The sequence below is a fragment of the Rhinopithecus bieti genome, unplaced genomic scaffold (genome assembly GCF_001698545.2).
Source record: "Rhinopithecus bieti isolate Rb0 unplaced genomic scaffold, ASM169854v2 scaffold_13617, whole genome shotgun sequence".
NCBI lineage: Eukaryota > Metazoa > Chordata > Mammalia > Primates > Cercopithecidae > Rhinopithecus > Rhinopithecus bieti.
The window spans coordinates 147,845-155,543 of NW_016807714.1; the positions used below are offsets into that span (position 1 = coordinate 147,845).

At 49.7% G+C, this 7,699-nt stretch overlaps 1 long non-coding RNA gene across 1 annotated transcript; it reads right to left on the bottom strand.

Moving 5' to 3' along the window:
* Positions 1-2,417: 2,417 nt before the first annotated feature.
* On the bottom strand, positions 2,418-5,131 carry LOC108536556 (uncharacterized). Its single transcript, XR_001887547.1, has 2 exons — positions 4,602-5,131; positions 2,418-2,906 (listed from the first exon to the last, which is right to left on the bottom strand). It is a non-coding gene; the product is annotated as an uncharacterized LOC108536556 (long non-coding RNA).
* Positions 5,132-7,699: the final 2,568 nt, after the last annotated feature.

Here is a 7,699-nt window from a genome sequence, read left to right on the forward strand (position 1 = left end):
TCCCTACGTGCGCCTGTTTGAAAACGTCACGTCAGGGCGTCCCTACGTGCGCCTGTTTGAAAACGTCACGTCAGGGCGTCCCTACGTGCGCCTGTTTGAAAACGTCACGTCAGGGCGTCCCCTACGTGCGCCTGTTTGAAAACGTTACGTCAGGGCCTCCCCTACGTACGCCGGTTTGAAAAACTTACGTCAGGGCATCCCCTACGTGCGCCTGTTTGAAAACGTCACGTCAGGGCGTCTCTACGTGCGCCTGTTTGAAAACGTTACGTCAGGGCCTCCCCTGCGTGGGCCTGTGCGGTTGCTTTCTCATTCGCCATTGGGCACGTGCCGGCAGGGATGGTGGTGCAGGTGGTGAAGGTGTTAACCTGCCTCCCGTATTTGCGCCCTTGTAGTCCACGCCCCGTGGATCTGGGTGGGGCCTATGCTGTAGTTCTGGGTCTGCGTCTCACAAGGGCTGGGCAGCTCGGTCTTACACCTCTTGGAAGCCCGAGGCAACCATGGATGAAGGCCAGCTGCCCCTCTAAAGACACCAGGTGGAGAAGCCACGTGCAGAGGGAGAGAGCCTGAGGCTACATGGAAAGAAATCGGGGAACCCTGCTGACAGCAGGAATTGAGGCCCCAGAAATGCGACTCCAGCGGAGCGGCTCCGGCCAGGCCCCAGCTGTCCAAGCCACAGAGCCACGAGGGAGGAAGGAAGCCAGCACGGACGTTCCAGCCCTGCCACCTCGCAGGCAATGGGAGGACCTTCCATGTGTGCCCTCCCCACCGCTGTGCACAGAGCTCTCTTTGCCCCAGAACCTCCCCGTGATCGGTGTGGTTGGTCTCCTCAATTTTATATATTTTGATGAATGTGCTGATGTGTCTTGTGCTTTGCATGGCATTTCCCTGATGTTAATGAGGCCGGACACCATGTCATGTTTATTGGCCATGGGATATCTTCTTTTGTGAAGTGTTTGTTCAGTTCTACGCACAATTGCCTCCTAGGCTGCCGGTCATTTTTTCATTGGTTTGTATACTCACACACACACACACACATACACACACACACACACACACAGAGAGAGAGAGAGAGAGAGAGAGGCAGGAGGAGAGAGATGACTTGATTTAATATGTTCATTACATACTGCCAGGGTTTTTTGTTTGTTTTTTGTTTTTGAGACAGTCTCACTCTGTCGCCCAGGCTGGAGTGCAGTGGTGCCATCTCAGCTCACTGCAACCTCCACCTCCCGGGTTCACGCCATTCTCCTGCCTCAGCCTCCTGGGTAGCTGGGACTACTCGCCACCACGCCCGGCTAATTTTCTTATTTTTAGTAGTGACGGGGTTTCACCGTGTTAGCCAGGATGGTCTCTATCTCCTGACCTCGTGATCCACCCGCCTCGGCCGCCCAAAGTGCTGGGATTACAGGCGTGAGCCACTGCGCCCGGCCAACTGCCAGGTCTTATATGCTAATATCTTGTTGAGGATTTCTGTTTATGTTCATCAGTGAGACTAGTCTGTAAGTTTTTTTTTTTTTTTCTTTGTTGAGTTTTTCTGGAGCTGAAACATGACAGGTAGAGTTGCTGTTCCCATCATGTCTCAGCTCTAGAAGAGTTTGTGTGAGGTGGGTGTTATTTATTCATTAAATGTTTAGTAGAATTCACTGGTGAAGCCATTTGTGACTAGAGATTCCACTGTGGGAAATTTTTTAATGACAGATCCAATTTCTTTAACAAACGTGGGGTCATTTATCTTTCTTCTTCTTTCAGTTTTGTTAAGCTGTAATTTTCTAGGAATTTTTCCAGCTCATAGGAATTTTTCCAACTCATCAAAACTTTCAAATTTGTTAGCATGTTCCTTGTGCTCTATTTTTTAATGTCCACAGATCTCCAGTGATCTCCCCTTTTCCTTCCCCATCGCAGGGTGCCTTCCTTCATTGTTTACTTGGTCAGCATCACCAGAGATTTACAAGTTTGGGGCATTTTCAAAGAATCGATAGTTGACTTTTCTGGCCCTCAGTGGAAGGTGTGTTCTGAAGGTTTCTCCTCCCTGTGTCTCTAGCTCTCCCTCTAAGGACGTTTCAGACCCTCTCCTCATGCCCATCAGCTCGTCTCCTAAGAACACTCTTGATTTCTTTTGTATGAGTCTGTGTTTATTTCACCTCTGTTCTTGGAGAGTATTTCCACTAGGAATACAATTTAGGTTGGCAGTTAATTATTTCAAAGTAAATTCTTTCAACATTTTGAAGATCACATTCGCTTGTGGTTTGGTTTTTGTATTTCTATTTCGAAGTCAGATGTTTGCATGATTGGTGTCCTTTTGAAGGTAATGTGGCTTTTCTTCTTCAACTATTAAGTATTCTATTCATCTTTGGTTTTTAGCAATTTTACTATGTTGTGCCTGCATGCAGTTTTCTTGCATTTTCCCAGCTTGGGTTTGTAACAATTCTTGAGCCAGGACTTTATATCTGTTTTATTACCTTTATCTCAACATCTTGAGACATACCATAACATCTATCATAACCTGGTAGCAGGATCCAAAAATTCAATCACAGAAAATGGGGGCAGGTGCCATTACTGTGAGGCCAGTGAAAAACAATGTTTTCAGCTACTAACCCAGCCATGTGTGCCCACGGCCTGGGCTTGGCACTGCCCTGTGTGTTGGCCAGTGGCCCATGATGATCAAGTGAGGCTGGAAGGTTGGATGGGGCCAGGAAGCAGGTGCAGCCTGAGGTCACGGGGCAGAGTCTGGTGCTGGGTGAGTGGGGAGAGAGAGGGCGCTTTGGGCTCTCTATAGGGTGGGGAGCTGGTACCAGCTGCAGCCGACAGGTAACTGTTTCTTTCACTCTTTTGAGTTCTTGTTCAGGATGCTTCAGCCCTGAGGCTTTGATGGGTGAAGAAAGTTCCCAATGGCTGTGATACACTCTTCCCTGCACAGGTAATAAAAATGTAGTTGTTAATACAAGAACTCACATGATTGTTTGCTTTTCTTTCAAATACTCCTGTTTTATATCTTGAAATCTTGTCTATATTATCTTGTTCCCAGTTTTCTTTTTTTTTTTAAGACGAAGTCTCACTCTGTCGCCCAGGCTGGAGTGAAATGGCGCGATCTCAGCTCACTGCAAGCTCCGCCTCCTGGGTTCAAGCGATTCTCCTGCCTCAGCCTCCCTAGTAGCTGGATTACAGGTGCGCGCCACTATACCTGGCTAATTTTTTTTTTTGTATTTTTAGTAGAGATGGGAATTCACCATGTTGGCCAGACTGGTCTTAAACTCCTGACTTCAGGCAATCCGCCCGCCTCGGCCTCCCAAAGTGCTGGGATTACAGGTGTGAGCCACCGTGCCTGCCTCCCAGTTTATTATTTTACATCTCCAATTATTTAAAACTATGTATCATGCAGCGCCTCTCCAAAGTGCTATTATTCCAAGGTCTCATGGAACCAGTTCTGCCCTTGCTTGCCTACAACGTGTCGCCTTCAGTGGGTGTGTTACCTGATGAGATTTGAAATTGTGAATCTTGAAGCTGCGATCTGGAAGCCCCTATTTCAGGGGTTCCTTTTCCTTCGTATCCGGGTCTCATCTTCTTCCCCAGGAGCCACAGGGATGTCACTAAGGCAAGACCACACTTTGGTGTGATTTATTGGCTTGGCACCTCTGCAAGTGTGCAGGCAGTGTCCACTCCAGCCCCAAAGCCATCTGAAGTTCAGGCTTGTGTGTACCTCTCAGGGCAGTTGCTTTTTTTCCTACCCAGAAGCCAGGCCGATACAGGCAAAATCCCTTTTCGTTCCCCGTTGTGAAGGGTAGAGGTTTCTGTAGTCCCCCCTCCCACTCCCCGCGCACAGAGTGTGGCCCTGCCAAGGTCCTGCCTCCTGCAGGGTCTCAGTTTTACGCCCCCCATGACCAGAGCTTGACCCAAGACCCTTGGCTAAGCACACCAGACCCCTGCAACGCTGCAGGCAAATGGTCCTGGATCCCAACACCCTCTGTGTTGTGTGGCACCAAGTCACCCCCGAGAGATTCCCCCTTGCTTGTTGTAAATTCAGCGTACTTTTCAAATAATTCAACTTTTGCCAGTATCCTGTAGCTCAAACTTTTGCCAAAAATGAAAGCCTCTTAAAATTCTCTCTTCTTTTCTCTTCTATTTCAAAGAATATTAAATAATAGTACTCAAGGCTCGGTGTGGTGGCTCACACCTGTAATCCCAGCACTTTGAGAGGCCAAGGCAGGTGGATCACTTGAGGTCAGGAGTTCGAGACCGGCCTGGCCAACATGATGAAACCCTGTCTCTACAAAATATATATATATATATGTATGTACATATACACACAAAATTAGCTTGGCATGGGGGTGCACGCCTATAATCCCAGCTACTTGGGAGGCTGAGGCAGGAGAATCACTTGAACCCGGGAGGCAGAAGTTGCAGTGAGCCAAGATTGCGCCACTGCACTCCAGCCTGGGCAACAAGAGCGAAACTCCATCTCAGTAAATAAATGAATGAATAATAGCAGTACTCAAGGACAATCCAGAACTTGCCTTAGTTTCTCTGCCCTCTACTGGTGAGGCCTCACCCTTTGAATCGTTTCGAAAGCCCAAGCCCGTAAGTCCACCCCATGTGGCCTCTCCCACCTCAGAAGGGGACACAGGGACAGCCCAGTGCTCTCTAGGACTGGCAGCTCCTCCATTCTTTATCCCCCACGGATTACGGATGAGGACAGGCCGGCTGATTTTTCTCCTTTCCCCTTGGGATGCTGAGAGGTGAATTGGCTGCATTCCCTACGAGAGATTTTACAAGCACATTAACATGCAAGGGAAAACGGCAGCAGAGACTCTGGCATGAATTCCCGGTCCTTGCAGCTCACGGCTGCTCCCTGCTGGCTGCGTGTGGCCACAGGCTGGCCTGGGCCTGGGGCTTCCTCTGGCTACTCCCCACAAGGACAGGGCAGGAGAGGGTACTCGAGCTGGCTGTTTTTCTGCCTATGGCAAGAGTCCTCTGGTGGGCAACTTTGGCTTGAAGGCAACCTGCTGGCTGGCTAAGGCTTTTTTAGAACTGTGCTGAAGTTGGAAACTCTTTCTATGCAACATTCTTCCTGTGTCCTCTTTCTGAGGGACCCAAGCAGGCCATGGGCCAAGAAAACAGACAGCAAGGCCGGGCGCGGTGGCTCATGCCTGTAATCCCAGCACTTTCGAAGACCGAGGCAGGTGGGTCACCTGAGGTCAGGAGTTCGAGACCAGCCTGGTCAACATGGTGAAACCCCGTCTCTACTAAAAATACAAAAATTAGCCGGGTGTGGTGGCCCACACCTGTAATCCCAGCTACTCAGGAGGCTGAGGCAGGAGAATCACTTGAACCCAGGAGGTGAAGGTTGCAGTGAGTGGAGATCACGTCATTGCACTCCAGCCTGGGGGACAAGAGCGAGACTTCGAAGGAAAGGAAAGGGAAGGGAGGGGAGGAGAGAGGAGGGGAAGGGAGGGGAGGGGAGGAGAAGGGAAGAAAAGAAAGAGAAGGAAAGCAAGAGAAGGGAAGAGAGAAGGGAAGAAAGAGAAGAAAAGAAAGAAGGAAAGAAAGAGAGAAAGAGAGAGAACAGATAACAAATGGGATTTTGAGACCAGCCAGTCATGGCCTGCCTGGTGAGGGAGGGCCATCTGGAGTGGAAGGTGGGACTTGGATGGTCCCTGGCTCGAGGCAGGGACTGGTCACAGAGGGTTCACTGGCAGTGGCCTGGGCAAGCATCCCAGGAAGGACTACGCCCTAGCCCATGTGATGGTTCAGCTGCCTGGAGGGTCTTGGGGGCAAATGCCTACAGGCACAGTCATGCGCTAGCCTTCACCAAGTCACACTAACCCTACAAGGGATAATGAGAACACCAGGAGGTGCATAAGCATCAGGACAGGTGTGAAAGCTTGGGCCCCTGCAGAGGATGGGCAAAGCTGTGGGGCAGTCAGGACACAACAGAGTGCGAGCCCAGGAAGCTCTAATGCTCAGCCAAGGCAGGTCTGTGCACCAAGGCTGGGCCCCTGGAGGTGAGACCCAGAGATCCAGGGGGTGGACATTGCAGAGCGCCTGCAGACACCCTGACCCCACAAGCAGCAGGTGCATCTGTGCAGGGGCAGTCACCTCCACTCTGGGACACAGCTGCCCTATTGGCCTAGGTGGGGTGACACAGCTTGGGTTTTATTACTGCTGATGTGCTGTCTTGACCCAGTTTTGAGGCCCTAGAGGCCAGTCAGTTCCCTCTTTGAGCAGCCAGTTAAGTCCACACCCAACCATCTCCTCATCGACCCCTCACACTCCAGGCCACTGCACATCTGCCCAAATCTGCCCCAGGGCCAAGGGCCAGACAACCAGGGACAGCCCTGTGACCCAGAGCTCAAAATCACCCAAATTAGCCAATCCACAGGGAGCCCGAGAAACCCAGCCACCCCACCTGCTGGCCACACACCAGCTGCCCAGCAGCCCCAGCTGGCTGCTACCCCATCCCCGGGTGCCTCATGTGGCCCTGCCTGGACGCCTGCCTTGTTTGGAGCTGTGAGTGACAAAGCACTCTGCTTTTCATCTCTGGAGTGTGAGTGTGCCATGCCCTACATCAGAAGAACTTTCAGATCCTGTATAACGGGTGTCCAGCCCGGCCTCCGGCCCCAGCCCCAGGAGGGCTAGGCAGGGTGTCCTTCTGCCGTTGCCCAGGGTTGATCTGGGGCGAGGGGCCGGTGGCCAGTGCTGGTTCATCATCTTGCCATCTATTAAACATATTCTTAGGCATTATTTTATTGCTTTTGACTCTGTTGCATGTAGAATTCATTGTTATTATTCCAATTTCTATGATAACTGGTTGTGGCCAGTACATAAAAGCAATTTTACATGCTCAATCACTTACCTAAAGCATCTTATTGGTTCTGTAGGTTATGAATGTATGAATGAAGCTTTTGGATCTTCTCAACGGGCATCCCTCTCTTTTGCAGGGAGGGGAGAGTGTCAGCACTTCTGGCCTGATGTGCACAATCTCCACCACACCTGCCTGCCTTCGTCTGCCATGAGAACCCCCAAATGCAGGTAGAGTGGCAGCAGTGAAACAGGCATCCCTGGCTTTAATGCTTATCATTAATATTTCATCAATTAATAGGTTATCTGTTCTTTTTTAAAAGTAGGTGTGATTTTTTAGGTGCATTATTTAAATTCCGTATTTTATTTTACTTTATTTTTTTGAGACAGAATCTCGCTCTGTCGCCCAGGCTGGAGTGCGGTGGCGTGATCTTGGCTCACTGCAACCTCCGCCTCCCGGGTTCAAGCGATTGTCCTGCCTCGGCCTCCTGAGTAGCTGGGACTGAAGGCGTGTGCTACCATACCTGGCTAATTTTTGTATTTTTAGTAGTGATGGGGTTTCATCATGTTGGCCAGGCTGGTCTCGAATTCCTGACTTCAAGTGATCTGCCCACCTTGGGCTCTCAAAGTGCTGGGATTACAGGCGTGAGCCACCACACCTGGCCCCCTTTTATTTTAAATAGAAGATTTTATGAGAAATGGCTAAATTTTGTCAAATACTTTTTTCACTAATTACAACATAATTACATGATTTGTGTACTTTAGTGTATTGATGTAATGTATTATATTATGCTTCCTAATATTAAGTCACTGCTACATGTATGCAATAAAAGCTTGACTATGGTGTGCTATTCCTTAATAAATGACTGTCTATGAATTTATGGTATTTTATTTGGATTTTTGCATC